At 45.5% G+C, this 20,762-nt stretch overlaps 1 long non-coding RNA gene across 1 annotated transcript; it reads right to left on the bottom strand.

The window, feature by feature from the left end:
• Positions 1 to 354: 354 nt before the first annotated feature.
• On the bottom strand, positions 355 to 19,516 carry LOC144141616 (uncharacterized). The gene is made up of 3 exons (XR_013316653.1): positions 19,167 to 19,516; positions 6,893 to 6,997; positions 355 to 467 (listed from the first exon to the last, which is right to left on the bottom strand). It is a non-coding gene; the product is annotated as an uncharacterized LOC144141616 (long non-coding RNA).
• Positions 19,517 to 20,762: the final 1,246 nt, after the last annotated feature.

Below are 20,762 nucleotides of genomic sequence, written 5' to 3'. Positions count from 1 at the left end.
TTCGGGAAATTCGATTAAAGTCGTCTGGAACCCTGCACAAATATTATTTCTATTACGGTCAACGTTCGTCGCCTACTTCAACCACTTTGCGGTATAGCCGTCTGCCTCTGTCTACCCTATCACGCCGAGCCATCTGTTCGTAAAGCCTCGGTGGTAAGCCGGAGGGGAGAGTGCGCAGAGGGTAGCGGAAAGAGTTGAGAACGATTGCGGAGGACGGAGTAGTGTTAGGAAGGGAGGATCGGAGGGAATTCGGGGAGGGACATTTTGACCCTTAAGCCGAGAAGGGGGAGACCGAAGAAGTGGAGAGGAGCGCAGGGGGTGAAGTGAATTAAATTTATCAAAACAAACCTATTACATACCCGGAAGAATGCCAAGTCCATCATACTGCTAATCATTGATAGTGGGTTCTGCCCAACATTTCATGTTTTCCTCTCTTCCCCGTAGACATTCCTGCTATCCACGCTGCCCTGGTGAACGAAAAGACGGGGAAAGTGGAGTAAGTATTACCAACGTTATTCAACACTAAGACGTCATGCCGGAAACACTGGTAATACGTCGTCGTCATCATCATTATCATCAGCCTGTCTACGCCCACTGCAGGGCAGAGGCCTCTCCCATTTATCTCCAATTATCCCGGCCCTGTGATAACTGCGACCAATTTATCCCTGCGAACTTCTTCATCTCGTCTGCCCATCTAACTTTCTGCCGCCCCCCGCCACGCTTGCCCTCTCTAGGGATCCGCTCTGTTACCTTTAATGACAAACGGTTATTTTGCCTTAGCATTACAAGCCCTACCCACACCCATTTCTCCTTAATTTCCAGTATTATGTCCTTAACACGGGTTTGTTCCTGGACCCACTCAGCTATCGTCTTGTCCCTTAACGTTACACATATCTTCCGTTACAACGCTCACTGAGTCGTCCTCAATTTCCGTTGAACCCTCTTAGTGAGCCTCCAAGTTTCTGCCCCGTAGGTGAGTAACGGTGAGATGCAGCTGTCATACACTTTATTCTTCAGGTACAATGGTAGGCTGCCATTCATTATGTGACAATGCCTTCCGAAAGCACTCCACCTCATTCTTATCCTTCTAATTATCTCTACCTCATTTTTGGTATCCGGGATCACTACTTGGCATCAGTAGACATATTCGCTCACCACTTCCGCTGCCTCGACACCTATCTCAAACCGCTGTGCTCTCCCGAGGTTATTGAACATTACTTTAGTTTTCTGCACATTATTTTCAGGCCACGATTCCACTCTGCTTGTCCAGTGTGGTAATCATGCTTTGCAATTCGCCCCCCGAGCCGCAGTTGGGTCTCCGGGTGTCTGCTGTGCAGAGCTGTCTCCCAGTCGTGATGATCCTTAAAGTCGTCGGTGCCTTCGGGCAAGCCCGGATTATGTGTGCGAGTGTGGCTTTATCAATCTTCCATCTTGGGCATTGGTCGGTAAGTCTCCGGATATATCTGGCTAAACAGTTTGGGGTGTGGGTAAGTACCAATTTGTAGGAGTCTGAGTGTGGTAGTCTGCTGTCGGGCGAAGTGGTGGGAGGGTTTAGGACATTGTTGACTAGTTTCGCGGTAGTAATGAAGAATGTCGCTGTACGTGAGCAACGGGTGCCAGTGCAAGCTGGGAGATACTGGTCGATCGAATGGGTCGATCGAATGGGTTCGATACTGGTCGATACTGGTCGATACTGGTCGATACTGGTCGATTCGATACTGGTCGATCGAATGGGTTCGTGCATTCACAAGCCCAATCGTCAAGAGCAGTAAAACATTTGAAAGCGCTTATGGCATCTTCGTTGAAAGAAAATTTTCTCCCGCCGAGCCATATTTTCGAGTTTGCGAGCCAAGAAAAGCAGGCATGAATGCAGACAATACTAAGAGGGAGGGGCGCTCTGAGGCTTAAAGGAGCCATGAAGACAAAATACAAGTTGGGTTTATTAGAAAGACTGCTTAGTCCCGATAACAACGATACCAATATCATCGCAATCTTCGAACAAATAACGGAGATATTGAAGAAAACGTGTGAAGCAGTCGCGACCCCCTAGCCAATTTCCCGCAACTTTTCTATGACGTCACGCAACCTTGTTTGTGCGATTGGCGGCCTCCTAACTGACCTGTCGTGACCACACATGGCTGGACGTCTGTATTGGGGCCTCTAGTTCCATTTGACCGCATCATTTGAATGCTAACGTGCAGTTAACGCACCGGAAATTATGTTTAATTGTTGGCCCGTATGACGTCATTCTTGCTCATAACACGTCACTGTGGCGCCAAATTTGAAAGTTTTTAAATACTTCTTGCTTTTTTGCGTTAAAAAAACATCTTTTGTGGCTGTAATGGAGCTGAGTGAGATACTGAATCCTAGTTCTTTCAAATTAAACGAAGTTGTATTTTCTCTTCATGGCTCCTTTAAGATAAAGGTCCGAGTTCTTCCTATTTTGCCATTGTGAATGTTGATTTGTGGGCGTGTGCTCTGTTGGTAAAAGGGCATTTTCTTCGTTCTAGTCCGGGCCTGTTTAGGCTGTTCTCTCAAACAGTACGTTGCATTTCATAATAGTCGCCTATTTCTTGCAATTCTGAATAAGGTTGATAAAGAGGCATTCTTGGTCGTCCCAATAAACCAGTGGGCGTCGCCTTTCTAGCTCACAAAATGATCCCTGCTTCCTTCGGAGCGCTTTCAACCATGACGCTATACTGCATTGAATGCTGCTTCGACTCGGAGGTGAACTGCTGAATTACTGTTTAATTGTGGCTCATGAATAAACGCAAAACCAAGGGCGGATTGCGATTCAGTAGCGTCATACACACTATGAAAATGTCCTTTCCCTTGCACTTATGGGACACCGCCAACAATCGCGTACCCATCTCGCACGCAATGTTACCGTCTGCAATTATTCATTCGGTATATTGCGTACTCTTTCGTATCACCTGTTTACGACGTCGGGAATCTTGCGCATTGCGTTTCGAGGGTGCTAGAGAATTATTCAAAAACCATTTCATCAACATTCAGAGTGGTGGCATCGATTGGCCGGCAACCTTTAAATTCATTCGTTCAAAAATAGTCTCTTCTGTTGGTGCAAGGTCTCCGTCAGCGTCGCGGAAGTCGGCTCGCATCTGCTCAGCCAACCACTTATTTAGCGGTGCGCAGAATTCGTACGTTTCAATTTTCCTGGCAGGTACCGACCTGCTCGCTTCATACGTATACGTTTATTGATAAGCATCATATTGTTTTCGTCCGACGTATCTGATTATCAATAATATCTGGCCTGAAGTAGATTGAAGAGTTGTAATCAAGGGTCATAACATAACCACAGATATTAGGGCGCATTTTCCAAGAAATTTACAACTTACCAAGCGAAAGAGCCACCGCTCGCGCACAGCAAACAGCGAACTGCAACCACTCAAGCTGGTTGTGTCTTACGTGTACAGTCGTCTACACGCTTATCTTAAAAGAGCCATGAAGACAAAATACAAGTTGGGTTTATTAGAAAGACTGCTTAGTCCCGATAACAATGATACCAATATCATCGCAATCTTCGAACAAATAACGGAGATATTGAATAAAACGTGGGAAGCAGTCGCGACCCCCTAGCCAATTTCCCGCAACTTTTCTATGACGTCACGGAACCTTGTTTGTGCGATTGGCGGCCGCCTAACTGACCTGTCGCGACGACACATGACTGGACGTCTGTAATGGGGCCTCTAGTTCCATTTGAGCGCATCACTTGAATGCTAACGTGCAGTTAACGCACTGAAAATTATGTTTTATTGTTGTCCCGTATGACGTCATTCTTGCTCATAACACGTCACTGTGGCGCAAAATTTGAAAGTTTTTGAATACTACTTGCTTTTTTTTTCGTTAAAAAACATCTTTTGTGGCTGTAATGGAGCTGAGTAAGATACTGAATCGTAGTTCTTTCAAATTAAGCCAAGTTGTATTTTCCCTTCATGGCTCCTTTAAGCGTTCTAAGAGAGGGCTTCTGACATCGAGGGTACAGTCGAACCTCGTTATAGAGAACACTGATATAGCGAATTATCGGATACAGTGAACTGAATACGAAGTTTGTTTGGTCACGCTTCGTTTCAACGACACCTATTCTTTTTATAACGAAACCGAAACCTTGAAAGCCGCGCGATATCGGCTATAACTAAGAAATATTTGGTTTCTGCGAGGCTCATAACTAAACAGCTGGCGTATTCAAAGTAAAATTTAAAGAAAAGTTGGACAAAACAACCATTTTCTAGTAGCTTGAAAAACTGCACAAGGCCCTTTAATTGCGTGGACACTGTGAAAAACTTCATTCCACTCATACTGAAAAACCACCAGGCGAAGGCCACGTCCTCCTTCAACTAAATAAGAACGCAGGCCTGTTTTCCCAAACGAACTTTGTTCTGTTTTAATTTCACAATCTCACGTTGCTGTCTATTTATTTTGAAATGCCTCAAGGAGACCAATAAAGATTACCTCATTTATAGTGGGTTCGAAGCCTAGAACAATGCGTTTTTTATGTAGGATTTTTATCTATCAGATTGCCGATTTATTAGAGCCGATTTCTATCTCTACGGCTACAACAAATATCGGATATAGCGAACTAATTTACTGTCTCGATACTACTTCGTTATATAACGAGGTTCGACTATACTGCAATACCCACCCTAGTGGTGGCTCAGTGGCTAAGGCGCGGTGCTGCTGAGCGCAAGGACATTGCGGGTTCTATTCCCGGCCGCGGCGACCGTTTTTCTGATTTAACAAAACTTGCTGCTGATCTAGTTGGCACATACATTAAGAAAGAAGAAAAAACGTGGCGCAAACTAGACGTGGACGAAGAAAACAGGGTAATACATATACAAGCGCCTGTATATGTCTTACCTTGCTTTCTTCGTCCACGTCTTGTATGCGCCACGTTTTCTTCTTGCTTTTCTGAGGAAGGCGAAAAGCAAAAGCACCCGTTAAGGTCCCTATATGGTTAAGATTAACACGGAACCCTCTACTACGGCGCGCCTCATCACCTGTGTATCGTCGGCGCGTTAAACCACACAATCAATCGAGGCTACTACAGCACCTGCTCATAACACCCGGTGTGATGCATCTCGCGTCTGAGCTTGCGTGGCCACATTGCATATGCGCCTCGCTTTGAAAATTGCAAGCGTTGGTTCTGCGTTCGTCGACGTAAGAGAGCTGGGCGGCACCGAGCCGTTGAATAAAACCGCAGCTAACGATGCACGGAGCACATAAACGTAAATGCTTGGTGCCGCAAATTTTGGAGGCGAAAAATCGTATTCGGTTGGCTTCTTGAGCAGCAGTGCACGCCGAAAATCATTACCACAACTTTTCTTTCGCCCCACGACGCTTGCTGCATTTATGGCGACGAATGTGGAGTACGAACTTCGAACACGCGGCAGCGATAAGGGACGGGGACGTTGAAAAATGGCCACGAGACGGTGCGCTAGCTTTCAACTTTTGTAGCGTAAGCTACACTGGCCGAGGTTGAGCAGTTTCGCGTGGGCCGTGAAGGGCCGTTCCGCGCAAGCGCGAGGAGCACTCGATTGGTTTGGATCGGAGCGGATTGGATTGAATTGGATTGGATTGCATTGGATCGGATTGGAATGGATTGGATTGGATTGGCTTGGATTGGATTGGATTGAATTTGAATGGAATAAATTGGATTGTGTTGGATTGAAATCCAATCCAATTGGACTACGGGTGTGTAGAGAATTGGGTCTGCACATTCTCAGGTCTGCGCATTCCAGAAGAGTGATGTCATAGCCGCGTTCGACACGCTGGCGCCGGCGCGTGCCTATCTGTGCGCCTTCGTTGCGCAGTAGTTAAGTCTGACGCTGCGCAGGAGCCGCTTGATAGCCGTTTTGTGTGGCTCCTGGAGAGCTGTGCTGCGCATGCGCGAGGAGTAGTGACTGGACTGGACTGGACTGGACCAGACTGGACTGGACCAGACCGGACCGGACCGGACCGGACCGGACCGGACCGGACCGGACTGGATTGGACTGGATTGGACTGGATTGGAGTGAATTGGATTAAATTGGATTGGATTGAAAATCGTTTTAGCAGCAGCAAGCATAATCAGCTGATCCTAGACAACCAGGAGACTAAGAATAACCAGCTGAACCTTAGCTCACGCTACGTATACCCTGGCATAGCCGAGCTAAGCCACTGCTAATTTGTTAATTCACTCGAGAAGAGCGTATTCAAGGCCCAGTCGTCACGATCTTAGCCAACGCAAGAACATGCTGCTGCTACCACAAAGCCATCCCTCATTTACTGGCAGATAGTTGGAGGCGCTGCTGACACACGGCGCACTGGCTTCTCTAATCGTTCCACCTTCGTCTATTTTAGGCAGTTACATGTTTATGTCGAGCCAAACTAGTGCATTGAGTTACTAATGGCACCCAGCCTCCATCTTGGCATTGGGCAGTTTGGTGAACTTTTTACCACAAAAATGTTTTATTCTCAAATACACAAACATTTCACTGACGTCATATCCGTCAAGGAAATGACGCCAGTACAACGGAGCAAGCGGCCTGTAAAAGGTGCACCCCTGCACAGTGTCTTCTAGCGGGGAAGCAAGCTTTAGAAATTAAGAGTACGGTATGATTAGTGTTGTTCGTTTTCGGCTTTTATATTTTAACACGAATGTGTTTTATGCCGGGATACACCAAGATTTCGCTGACGTCATATTCGTCACAGAAATGATGCCAGTACACCTTTGCCGAAGCGATGCGCCAGCAGGACGTCGATCGCCAAGCACACCCACAAGACAGCTGCCGACCCGCAAATAATGGTCAGCTGCAGATTTCGCTGCCCATTTCCTTTCGTGTTTTACCGATGCCTATGACAGAGAAATCAACCACAGCTTTTTGTGGGTACTTACAATTTGTGTTCGAGTAGGCGATCATTTACAAATCTGTGCCCGTTTGAACAATTTGGCGTTCGCGAGATGCCGGAGACTTCTTTTTCGTGACCTCTGTCTCGCAAGCTGCAAAAAAGGTATCAGTGTTTTTTTTTTTTTTTGAAAAAGCCCTGAATTGGTTTGCGAATTGTTTCTAAGAGAGCTTATCAATGGCAGAGAACATAGCTTTGCATTATTCTTATTTGCCGTTTTGGTTAGAGGATATGCTGTTTCGAATGCTATCTTAACTCGCTCTAGACTCAATATCTTCACTTCCATCAATCATGCGAAAAATTTTTAGCGCGCCTTGTTTGGCATACACAAGAACCATTTTTATAAAACCGTCCGGCGGTAAACGCTCAAACTGTTTAGTTGCAAGAGAAAGGGTTAATTGGTGGCAGTACTTTACGGTATTGATTAAGGATAAATCCCCAATCTCTATCCCTCTTTTAGCCACTTTGAGCTGCGATGATTTATATGCTAAGCGGGGTTCTTAAGCCCCATGGTGGTAGGTCAAAAACAGAGGTTTCAGAAAATATGAAATCAGTCTGTAGAAACGGTTACGTTATCACCAGGTGGCAGAGGGTTTCATGGAGCGTTATTAAACAGTTGTATCGTCTGCACGTCAGTCAATCGCGTCATGATGCCCATCGGGAACCGCATAAAACCCGCCGCCTTAAAAACAGTTTTACGTGCTGTGAATCCATTCTAGCTGCGAACTCCCCCAATAGACTGCGCCTCTAAGTTACAGGCATGCCGGTTCTGCAGCCAGCATCGTTCTTTTCTCCGTTACCCTAGCTACCTACTGGGTGTGTTCCATCAGCACTATTTTCGTCAGAATCAAAGTCATAAATATTTTATTGTAAACAGAAGCTTTAGTACATGGTTAGGATATGGATAATGAGGTCCAAAAGCCACGGAGTGCAACGGGACCTCCTGTAAAAATAGACAAATGTGGTTTCCCAATGTGCATAAAACAAGAGATTCGAGTAAAAGGGTGGTTTTAGCAGAAATATCGCGACAATTACGTTTTTATTATCAAGGTTGTAGATGTTATGTTCCTTAAGATACTAGTGAACATAAATATAAATATAATATACAAACTAAAGTGCAAATATCTACAACGATGAACAACAGAACAACCAGTATCGATTACTATACTCGGGGACAACTTAAGGACGGGAATGGAAGTTGCACCTTCGCCTCATCACCGCTGCAGTTACTCCGCGCGGCGCAAGTAGTGCTTTACTGCGAGAATTTTGAACGAGACAGGAGGCGTTTCCATTATTTCCTGCACTTAATCTGCTTTCAAATTACTGCGGCGACTGCAAAAAGACTACGTGCGAAAAAGAATACGATGTTACGCATTAAAGCGCAATCTCATTTCAAAACACGCGCCCGCGCTGACATCCGGGTCCGTCGCCTCGGTGGAGTGATGTAATACGTGAGCTATTGCCCGAGCTATTGCACCCGAGTATACTATGTGTAGAACATCGAAAGAGTACAAACACTTTATATCGAAGCGAAAAGGAGCAGAAGGCGGGCTGTATAATTTGAGTAACTTTTTTGCTCTCAGTGCTGTTCGTATGACGATTAACTTTGCCGTGCTCTGCTTCGGTGCAACTCTTTCCTTGTCGTGCTCAGTGGTTGCCCGTGACAAATGTGCTTGCTTACGCTCCTAAACCTCATAAAGGAATCATGGCTTCCATTCCTTTTCCTTCCTTGTCTATTTACACGGATGAAGTTTCTCTGAGTGTCGTACCAGCATCTATGTTTCCCCTATCCTGGGCACAGGCAGGCGGGGGAAGAAGTTGAGGATCGTGAATAAAAGAAGCTGCTCGCCCGAGCCCAGGAGAACGAGCTTAGCTCGTCCCTCGGCTTCTGGCAGTTGTGCCTTTGCCACCGAAGTAATCCGGCGACCAGATCTTCCCATTGTTGCTTCCGCAACAGTGCAGCTATGCCGCACAATGGTAGCGAGGCCCCACGCAGTTTCATATTTTGGAGAGGCCTATATATAAGGCTAATTGGCGTATTCATGGGAGGGGAAGGGCCATTAAGAAACAAGAAGAGAGCCGAGTGCGTCAGGGAACAAACGCGTGTTAAGAACATATTAGTAGAAATTAAGAAGAATTGGGCGTGAGCCGGGCATGTAATGCGAAGGCAAGATAACTATTAAGGGTAACATAGTGAATCCCTAGAGAAGACAAGCCTGGCAGAGGGCGGCAGAAAGATAGATGGGGGTCGCGGGTTCGATTCCCGGCCGCGGCGGCCTCTTTTCTGATGGAGGCGAAAAGCAAAAACGCCCGTGTGTACGAGATTTCGGCGCACGTTAAAGATCCCCAGGAGGTCAAAATTAATCCGGAGCCCTCCACTACGGCGCGCCTCATCGCCTGCGTTGCGTCGGCGCGTTAAACCCCACAATCAATCAAATCAAAGATAGATGGGCAGATGAGATCAAGAAGTTTTGCGGAGATAAATTGGTCGCAGTTATCACAGGAACGGGACAATCGAAGATAAATGGGAGAAGCCTTTGCCCTGCAGTGGACGTAGATAAGCTGATGATGATGATGATGATGGTGGTGGTGGTGGTGGTGGTGGTGGTGGTGGTGGTAGTGGTGGTGGTGGTGATTATATATATATATACATAAGGCAGGCCAAATGAACCTGCAGTATTCATCCTCATCAGTTCAGTGTAAATTATAGCGATTCTGACTGCAACATATTAGTGAAGGCCACGACACGCAGCCGTCTTCGTGAGCCCTTGAACCTACACCTCTCTGTAAATTCCAGTGGCTAGATCAGATGCATGCCAGAAGGCACGGGGACATAATCTACAAGCCCTGGCATCTACGTAATTTGAACGCTAAGCACTTGTCTGAGATTCTTTTCAGATTTTCCAATGCACTTAGCAGGCTATTAGTCAGCACTCATCGTCATATCCCGACAGAAATAATAGCAGCTGATACAAATGTAGACGGAGGCACTGAGACCGTTTGAAACCATAAAGTAAGCAGGCCATCATGCGCCACAATGTGTCCGGCGCACGCGTAAATATGCGAGCATAAATCTAAATTTGTAAAAGCCAGCTGACGCTATGAACACGGTTTCTACGCGGTCGATTCCATCAACGGCCATCTTCCAGTGCCCACTGCGAAGACCGATTGGCGAACATTATTTTGCACCAGGGGTGCAATAGAACGCCTTTGTTCACGAAACGAGGTGGACGTCTTTTCAGGTATAATTGACCCTCTTCTAAGAGCTGCTATACTCGAGATACCCGGATGCATTCGAGGGACCCGAGCCTCTTATATTTATGAATTTCCTTTACTAAAGCTTTTCAGCTGCTCGTGTTGGGTCAGTGGTCACTTTCATTCACGTCCAATACGGACACTGTTTCACCCCAAATCTTCTAATGAGTAAAAATATTAAAAGCAGCGTAAACAGCCTGTCAAGCACAAGGATGAAACGAACAGCCGTAGTTTAGAGCGTACCACTTCACCTAGCCTCACCCCTTTAAGCCATGTTTAAAGGGACTCTGCAACACATCCAGTTAGCGCTTTAAGTCTTCCCTTCGCGTCTGGAGGCAGTGCGAAAGCTGTAGTTATCGCCAGAACGGGGCGGCACTGCGTAATCTACTCGTCGTAGCAGATACGCCTTCCATTTCTGCTTTGCTTTTGTGGCTTTCTTGCGCTCAGTATCTATGGAATGCGTTCGTTGCTGCGACTGAAGCAAAGCCGTCCAATAGCTGCTACACTGCTGTAATGACGTCATTCCAACGGTCGAAGAAAGGGGAGACCATGAAAGAGAGAAAAACCTTTCGGGAACGTTTAAAAGTTATATGATAGGCATAGAGCAGTTATTTTTGGCTCTTTGCGACATGTAATACTTTGCGGCCCAAGGTACTTTGCGACCCAATAATATAAGTACTGGATGCGTGCGTTCGTTTACTGCAAGCACTCAAGATTTCAAAAAAAAAAGTTCAAAAATGTGTGGGAAGGTCTCTTTAATTTTTACGCAGTGCTAGCGGACGCAGAAACATTGGTGCGATACCCATAAAATTAGACACGAACTTGCCGAGCGTTTGGCTACACGGGCGTATGATTGTCGCGTGGTGTATTGAACTAATAAACACCATAATGTCGTGTTGTTTCAGGTTCCTCCAGATTCCAGTTCTCGCCTACTACGTCCTAAACGCACTGCTTCCCATGTTCTTCCGTGAAGGTAAATGTTATTCGCATGCCTTGTGATCCGCAAAGCACTTTTAACGAAACATCTGCGAATAATTAAGCGATTTATATTAGCCTTAACTCCTGCATACATCTACCAGTTTTCATCTAAGTCGGCGGGTATCAAAAAAAGTTCCGATTTCTCTTTGGGTATTCAACGTTTCAGCAATTATTCCTTTATTTCGAATAGTCTAAAGATCCAGAAAACAAACAAGGATGTGCATACATGTAGAACCGAGTTTAGAAGAAGGTTTGCATAAAAAAGCGCTCTAAAAACACACCTAAACAAAAAGAAATAAACAGAACAAGGGCTGAACTAAACAACTGGCGCTTATTCGGAAGCATATACTGTGGAACATGGCCTTTTTTACCCTGAACGATGTCTCAGCGTTAGTGAAGTACTTCGTAACAAGCGGAAAGAATCGACCATGGTGTCGCCACCAGCAAACTGTCACTTTTTAGCCTGCGATCAACCGAGAGTGAGAAAACTACGACGACAAAATACAGGTTTGTTTCATGTGAAGTATTGCCACTTCCGATTAAGAATTATCGCAATATCAGGATAGGCATAACGAAAACAGAGCAACAAGGGTGGCTCGCCAGCCGCATTTTAGCATTTATCCTGTGACGTCACGGTAAGTACTTCGTCCGACCAGCTTCCGCCGGCAACGTAACTGCCGAGGTTTTGTAGCGGCAAGTTTCGCGCTGTGAATATTCGAGTTTTTTTTTTTGTTTTGTTTTTTAACAACATCCTTCGGGGTTGCACTTTGGTTAAGCCGGTAATGCAAAGCACCAGGAATAATGAAACCTGACAGAGTGTTCCCATTAATATTATCACGGGCGGAATGCTAAGTCATGATACAATTAAAGCAAACAGGATAAATGATAGCGATCAATTTGCCCTGAACAACTTACGAATTGCGTAAGCTCTGAATACTTATTGGGGCTGTAGGTCATACCCATTGCTAACTTGAATTAAATTTGTCAGAGTGAATTGTTTACTCCTGTAGATAAACGTGGGCGTTTTAAAACCATCCGCCTTCACCTTCCACTTCTCCGATGTAATGATCCGAGGTTGTTCGCTTAGGAACCATCATTTTATTCTGTGCCTCAACCTTCTCTTCTTCCCCTGCCCCTAGTCCTGCCTTCGTCGTCTTCGGCTATCTACACTCTCCGGGGCCCTGTTTTCGTCCTCCAACCACGTTGCTGATGGCCGCGACTTCCACAGTCCCGTTACCCGTCATGTACCACACGGTTTTCAAAACGCCATTGGTAGATGCTGTCTTTATGACTTCGAAGGGCCCGATAGGTGTGGTTTTTAAGATGGCACATCCTTTTCGCACCAAGACCAAATCGCCTGGAGAAATAGCCGGAATGCTCATGTTGCGACGCCTGTCGAAGAAACGTTTCATCGTCTCCCTATACTTCATTTCACCCTAAACTGTCCTTTTCGTTTCTTGGAGTTTAAGCCTTGTTGTCAGATCAAGGATCCCATCAGCGGGCGGGTATGATGGCTTACCAAATGCTGCATACTACGGGCTGCACCCCAGCGCACTTGTGTGCGACTTTTGTGATGCGTGACCGCCGCCTCCAGACAGCACTTCCAACCCCCGGGAAAGTTAGGATAGAAGTGGATGTATTGTTTAATATCTCTTATAGCCCGTTCTGCAAGACCATTAGCCGCCGGGCTGATATGGGGCTGCAAACTTTAGTGTGATGCCTCTGCTTTCCGCCCAGCGTGTCATTGCGCGGTTCCTGAAAGCAGGTCCATTGTCAGACACAACGCATTTTACACCGTTAAACATCTCTCGGTTCAGAAGAGCTATTACAGTATTTGCGTCCTCCTTTCCTGGTTTTGCAGCCACTATCCTGGAGCATTCATCGATACACAATAAGAAAGACTGTGTCCTCCGTACCCCTTCACCCTTCTTTTTGAGCTCCGCAAAGTTGACATGTACTGTCTCAACTGGTATTTCTAATGGGCTGGCAAAGCCATAGCATCCATTTTCTGTTTGTATTTGGCCTTGTTGATTTGGAATGAGTGACAAGAGCGGACGTATGGGCTTATATCTCTTTTTATGTGTGGCCACGTGAACCTCTTTCTGATCTTGTAATAGGTTCGCCAGAAGCCGTCGTGACCTCCTGACTCTGGACTGTAGTGGTAGAGTTGCAGAACTTTTCTGAACAGTGTAGGTGGAACGTGAAACCATCCATCTACACACTGTAGTTCTGTTCCTTCCCACAACCTACATTTACTTCACCAGTCTTGCAGCTTACGTCAGTAGGAAGACGGGAAAGGGCATCAGCATCTGAAAGCAACTGTCCGGATCCGTGCAATACGTCGAAATCGAACTGCTGTAATTCTATGATCCAACGAGATACTCGTCCTTTAGGTTGACTGTCATGCAGGAGATATGTAAGGGCCTGGTGGTCAGTAAAAAGCTTGAACTTCTTGCCCTCGAGGTACGACCGAATGTTGTAGTTCTTTTCAGATTTGTTGAACGAATACGAGTAGTGCCCAACCACGCGTAGTTTTCGATCGTTTTTAGCCGAATGTCCTCGTTGGTATAGAACGGCACCTGCACCATAGTGAGAAGCATCCGTGGTGAGCTCAAAAGGAAGTGAGAAGTCTGGCAGCGTGAGCACGGGGTCAGATGAAATGGCTGAAACTAAGTCGTGGTACCCTTTTCGCACTCTTCTGTCCACTGGAAAGCCGTACCCTTTTGAAGCAGGCTTGTTAGTGGCTTGGCACAAGCAGCGAAACCTGGAATAGAGCTCCGGAAGTGTCCTGCCAGACCGACAAAAACTCAGTGCGTGTATGTTTTCAGGTCGTTTCATATTCCGTACCCGTTCTACGCACTCCTCTTTCATGCTTTTAGTGAATCCATCCAGCACGCACCCGAGAAATGTGATTTTCGGCTTAAAGAACTCACTTTTTTAAAAATTGACTTTCAGTTTCCCTGCACTCAGGGCGGTCAATCCAGCGGTAAAATGTTCCGCATGTGAGCTATCATCTTTGGAGTACACTATAATGTCATCAACATAAACATTGCAAAATAGGCCCAAAAATGGTTTCCACACACCATTCATCTTCTGAAACCAGGCTGGGCTGTTCTTCCACCCGAAAGGTAGTCGGTTGTATTCGTACACGTCGAAGGGCGTGACAAAAGCAGTGTACTGTTTGTACTCCTCCTCGAGAGGAATTTGCCAAAATCCCTTGCACAAGTCTATGCGTGAGAAGACGTGGCAGGCTCCAGTCTCTTCAATGATGTTGTCTATTCGTGGCATCGGAAATGGAAAAGGTCAGTTTGTCGGTTTATAATCCTGTAATCTGTGCAAAAACGCAATGAGCCATCTTGTTTTAACGCTAATGTAATGGGGGAAGCAAATTTGGAGACTGACGGGTGTATTATTTCAGCTTCCAGCATGTTCTGAAGTTCTTTCTTTAGCCAAAGTCTTCTTTCATGAAACATATTGTAACGCTTTCGTCTAATGGGTGTTACATCAGCAAGCTTGAAAGGAACCGATAATTTTGTTGTAACTGGCGGGTAAGTACCGACGCAAACAAGCTCTGGAAACTTGAGGCGCACGTCCTCCTCACACCGAACAAGTCGGTCTGTTGTGCTCAAGGAACCGCAGGCCTCCATGTCAACGCACACATTATCATTCCAGTATAGGTTTATTTTAGGTCTTTTCATATCAGGTCTTGAGAGTAGAAATTGGCATTCGCACCCATTAACAACTAAGGCGTCGATCTCTGTGCTTTGACCTTGGTACGTCACCTTGGCTTTTATCCACTCATCATAAAGTTGCCTCCTTCAATCGAAGCCCTGTATTTGTACTGGTCTCCCTTTAATAATATATTTTTCAGACACGAGTGACTTGTTTATAACGGACACGGAAGCGCCACTATCAACTAGTGCTGTGACGTCGGTGCCGTTAACTTCCAAAGTTATGAAAAGAAGACTTAATGTGGTCAAGTAAACAGTCTCACTTTTTGTCGTCGGGTGGGACTGATCACCCTCATTTATTAGTTTTTGTTTCTGGGTTGCTTCAGCGCCACTATGTACTTCGACTTGACGGAACTCATCCGAGGTTATATTGTCATTGCATGGTGAAGCAAGGTTTATGACACCATGTCCTCGGTACGAATTTCTTTGTGTACCCGATGACACTCCGGAGGTTCCAGACATCTGTGACGCTTGCCCGGTTTCGAAATTGAAACGTCACGTACCCTGAATTCTCGGAGGAGCATCTATGCACAAGCCTTCAAAACACTCCAAAAGTTACTCGATTGTCTTTGGGGACTTAAACTGCACCTGCTTCTGAAGATCCTTAGGCAACCCGTGAATAATCAGTGGCACAGATGAAGACTCTGGGAGATTAGAATCAGCCATTTGCAGTAGGCGCATTTTCTCGTAAAAATACTCCAAGTGTTTGCCCGATCGGTATTTATATAAAATTGCACGGTCCCACCTTTCCACAGGGTTTTCTTTGAACGCTGCGCGAAAGCTTGCCTTCCAGCTGTCCCAGCTGTCGGACGCGTGCGTGGAGAAGTGCAGCTCATACCACTTCTTTGCAAGTCCCGTCAAAAACAGCCGCATGTTTTCGACTCGGTCGGTAGCTCCGTGCCAGGAGTTCTTCTCGGATGCATATTCATAGGTACGAATCCAATCCTCAGGACTCGAACTCGCAAAAATGGGCAATTGTCAAACATTACGTACTTGTCATTTTTTTACCCTTCAAAAAAACACGTTAGATGCCGGAAGAGAGTTCCCCATGTCGATGCGGATTTCACGTGGGATATACCCGGCCGATAAACGTATGTGTTCATCATCATCACCATCATCATCATCATCATGAGTGGATCCGAGAGACGGGTCTAGAAAAAGAGGAAAGCTGTTAAATCGGTGGAGGGACAAAATAATTCGGTGGCAAAGAATACACTCGAAAGAATGATGATGATGCTGTATCACTCGAGAAACCCCCGGCAGATAAACGTAATAAGCAAGAATGCGTGTTAAGATGCTTAAACAGTGCTATGACAGGTTTTATTTCGAATTTTTACACGTCGCTGGATTCATGTTATTTACGTTAAAAACGACAGAATGACTTCCTGTTCAGTAACAACGCCAAAGATTGTTATCTTTGTATTTCGAGCCCTCATGTACCAAAGGTTTTCATGATGCCTGAAGCTTGCGCCAACAGAAAAAAAATATCATTGAAGGCATTCGACAGCTCCGTTACGGCCTGTTCCACCCCGTCTTGAAAATTTTGTTGCTGGTTCTACCGAACTCATCATTCCAGTATATTGTCCCGTAGCGAAGACCGACGCAAAGGGTCTCAGTATAGTTCTTTCGAGCAAACTTGTGCTCCGCAATAAACGAGAACGCCGCAAACGCCGAGGAAGCATTCGATTTGACTGTGGGGGTTTAACGCGCCGACGCAACGCAGGCGATGAGGCGCGCCGTAGTGGAGGGCTCCGGATTAATTTTGACCACCTGGGGATCTTTAAGAGGAAGCATTCAAAAAAGTGACTTGGACAGTCAAGCGTCCGCGAATGGCCAGGTGCTGCTCTATCTTGAAAAGCAATCTTTTGCAGGATCATACCATTACACTGAGAACTGTCAACCAATTTAAAACAGTCCGGGCGAATGACAAGCGGGTACATGCCAAATATCAAACAAGATAGCCGAGAGCAGCATAACAGCAAAGAAAAAAATCAACGGACGCTCCCTTTCAAACTAGAATAACGCAGCGAGGTGCCACCCCGTGCTGACAACAAAACGTGAACGAATCCTACAGCATGGTTTATATCAATATTTATTGCATTCGAAATATTTTCAGAGTGTCGTACGCTCGAATTGAGAAAATAATGTTGCTTGGCAGTATGGAGTAGTTTCGTAAGAGAGTTTTACGATTCTTTGAATAGTTTAGTGCTTCAGGGAACTTTGCTTCTATAAAGAGCTTGAACTGTTCATCCCGCCTAAGCGGAAATGACCATTTGCAAGTGCGACTTCATGCTTTTTTGCATTTTAAATATGTTATTGGAAAAGATGATACTGGTAGTTGAATTCTTTAATGCTTTACATGCCTTGACACGATTGTTACCTTCGAATACTTATTTCCGGCTAACATTGAACATGTGTTTTTTTTTCACAAAACTTCGTGTTCTTTATGGCTCAATAAGCTAGTGTACCTTGGTATCACATTCGTAAATTTGAAGTTTACTGATTATTTAGATATAGAAAAATGATCACTAACAGCTCAAATTATTAGCTTACTATTTTTATAGATAAACCGAAGAGTTTCCGGTACTGCCTTTGACCACGTACAGGTGCCGTCAAAAGTAATTGGGGCACGGAAGCTGTGGCCGAGCCGCATAGGAGCGCCGTGTACCTGCACTGGCGGTAAACTACAGGAGCAGAACACGCATGCGTGCGTGCCGACGCAGATGGCCCTTCTATGAATCTCAACCCACTTTTTTTAACGCGGCTTCGAGCGTTGTTCGCGACATACTGGTCTCAGCGTTGGCGCTGATAGCATACCCAGCTAAAAATATTAGAAAAGAAAAATTGTCACTTCAGATCCCTCCGATTGCGACTCTTCTCCAGAAGCTCGCGTGCGCTGAAAGTGTGTGAGTCACGCTGCCAGATACCGCCTCTACTATCAGCGCCATCGCTGAGACCAGTATGCTGCGAATAATGCTCGAAGCCGCGTTAAAATAAGTGGGTTGAGAAGAGATGGGCTATCACCGTGAGCAGGCGCGCATGCGTGTTCTGCTCCTTTCGTTTATCGCTGGTGCAGCTACACGGCGCTCGCTCCTATGCAGTTCGGCCACAGCTCCCGTGCTCCAATTACTAATGACGGAACCTGTACGTTTCAATGCAACGTTCGCCAAGGAGATAAATTGGCATTTTTTGCTAGCACCTCACAGCATCCTGCCGTTAAAATCGCCACCTAAAATTAATTCGCAGTTTTGTTAAGACATTAAAAAATCTCTCCAGAAATGTACAGGCTTCTTTGATGTTGATACCTGGTAAACGAAAGCATACACCGTAAATCTGCGTGCAGATTTAACTACGAATTATAATATTGCGTGATACAACAAAACCGAGCGAAATTCAAAATATGTGTGCACTAGAAATTGACAAAAGCAGATCTCGTCTCGGTTTTCAGATGGACTCATGTAATAAGACTTGCATGCTGGTAGAATACATGCAAACCTTAATCTCACATACAAAACACATTTAAAACGAAATAGACTCGAAACGAACTTGTGTTTCAGCCTACAAATGATCAAATTGGACATGTTTATTTCTACCTTATTTGTCATCAAAACGCCTACAATTGTAGCTTTGCAGGCCCTTGTTTACAAAGTTGTTTTGTTCAGTTGTTTTGCTTTGTTCAGAGTTGTTTTGTGAGACTTTGGCAGCCCTGGAAGCTTTGCGCTTTTGCAGCCGGTGTCATGCGTGGAGTGACGAGAAAGCGTCCAATAATACCTCGCACTTTGTCCCGTTCAGAAGAAAGCTTGTGAACAGTTTCTATCTCACTTTACGTCCGTTCCGGCAGGTTCACAGATTTCGCCACATCGTGAAGCTTATTGACAATGTTTCATTTCCCCACCACAATAATTCTGCGCACTAATGCATTTCCTACAACGCCACTCTAAGTCGTTGAGAGCTTCCTGAACGCGCTGAATTTTATTTTTGTTGCTGTCGACGTCGAGACCACGCTTCTCCGAGCTGTTTTCTGTTCTTGACTTGCTAGAACTCTTGTATGTCGTCGTATTTATCTGATACCGGAGCAGTTAAGTTTTCGCCTGCTGGATTTGTTCTCGAAGGCCAGCTAGTGCCAGCGAGTTACACCTCCCAAGCTTGTAACAAGCTCGCACGTGATACCACGCCTCTCATCCGCTTTTGATGCCCGAAATTCTAGACGTCTTCGCGACCTTCGGTCCTTGTCGTCCTTCCTTGAGAACGTACGTTTCGAAACGCAAGAGAAGCTTTCAAGACGAAAAGGGTACTCACATTCGGCCTGCTTTACGGAGCGTCCGTTCTCGATAAAAACTCGTCGTAAGACGAGCACATGTGATACACTCCAGTCGTTGGTTGTATACGGAGCACGTACACGTCGAAAATACAATGTCACTTTGCACTTAGACCGTTTCTTCGACCCATAGAGCACTTGAGTTGCTGTGTCCCGCTGCACACTGGTAATTCTTTTGTAGGCTGGTCACGTTGCCTAACGTTAAGCTGTCGCGAATTCTTTCGAGCCTCTGTTGACCATTGGGGATTAAAGAAAGCCGTAACAACTGCCCAGTACGCCGACACACCAGGTATTGCTTCACGCTGGCAAGCGAACACGCTGTTTACTGCGCATGCACTCACTCTAAAAAGCGAGCCCGCTGTTTTTACGGCAGCCGTCGTAATAGCGTTAGTAAAATTCAAAAACGTCAAATGTTGTTACAGCGCATGCGTTCTGGTTTTTGGAAAGCAGTGCGTCAAACGAACGTAGTAATGTGAATGGCCCCATTTTTCAAATGAGACAGCGAATATAAATACGCAATCGGGAAGCCTTTTTGATTGATTGGTAGATTGATTGCTTGATCGATCGATTAATTAATAATTAACCAGCTCACTATTTACTCATTGATTGATTGATTGATTGATTGATTGATTGATTGATTGGTTGATTGATTGATTGATTGATTGATTGGTTGATTGATTGATTGATTGATTGATTGATTGATTGATTGATTGATTGATTGATTGATTGATTGATTGATTGATTGATTGATTGATTGATTGATTGATTGATTGATTGATTGATTGATTGATTGATTGATTGATTGATTGATTGATTGATTGTAGGGTTTACCGCGCCGACGCTTCATAGGCAATGAGGGGCGCCGTAGTAGAGGGCTCCGGTTTTGAAAAGGTTTTGCCCCCCTGGGGATCTTTAACGTGCGCTGAAATCTCGAACACAGGGGCGTCTTCGCTTTTCGCCTCCATCAGAAAAGCAGCCACCGCGGCCTGTAAAGGGACGCCTTTTTACACAAAGGAAGTTTTGACAACAAATATGGGGTTTTGAAATATTTTCTTGAGGAAACCGTTCTTTCCTTAGCGCATAACCTTTACCCTAAGGTTCCTTTTTGTTGTTAGTTTTGTTTAAAACGAACAGCGGTAGCCGAACGTGCCTATTTAGCAAACGAATAAACACCATTCTCGCCTATGGAAGAGCCGGTGGCCATCTTGGAAAGGATGACCATATTGTAACTGCGGTGCCATCTGGGGTACACATAGGGTTGTTCGTTTTCGGGTAAAACCCGATTTTACCCGAATTTTACACCCAGAACATGTTTCAGGAGAATCTGGTTAAAGCCGATTTCTCCCCGAATGGACCTTTGCAAAGTAGCGCTCTACCCATTCGTGCGCTGACAGTCCGCCGTTCTTAATAAGAGCTTGCTGGAAGCAAGCGCCACAAACACAGCTTCGAACTCACTTAGTATTGGCAGACTAAAATTATAAATTACGAAGAAGTGGCAGTCTGAATGGACAGAACTAAATGAAAACAAGCTCCACCTTGTGAAGTCGCACCTGAGCGAGTGGCAGAGCTGCAGACAT

The sequence above is a fragment of the Haemaphysalis longicornis genome, unplaced genomic scaffold, assembly GCF_048455015.1.
Source record: "Haemaphysalis longicornis isolate Haplotype H1 unplaced genomic scaffold, Haemaphysalis longicornis Haplotype H1 scaffold_6, whole genome shotgun sequence".
Taxonomy (NCBI): Eukaryota; Metazoa; Arthropoda; class Arachnida; order Ixodida; family Ixodidae; genus Haemaphysalis; species Haemaphysalis longicornis.
Note: the sequence above shows the minus strand (reverse complement) of the source record. Positions and strands in the feature narration are given on the sequence as shown.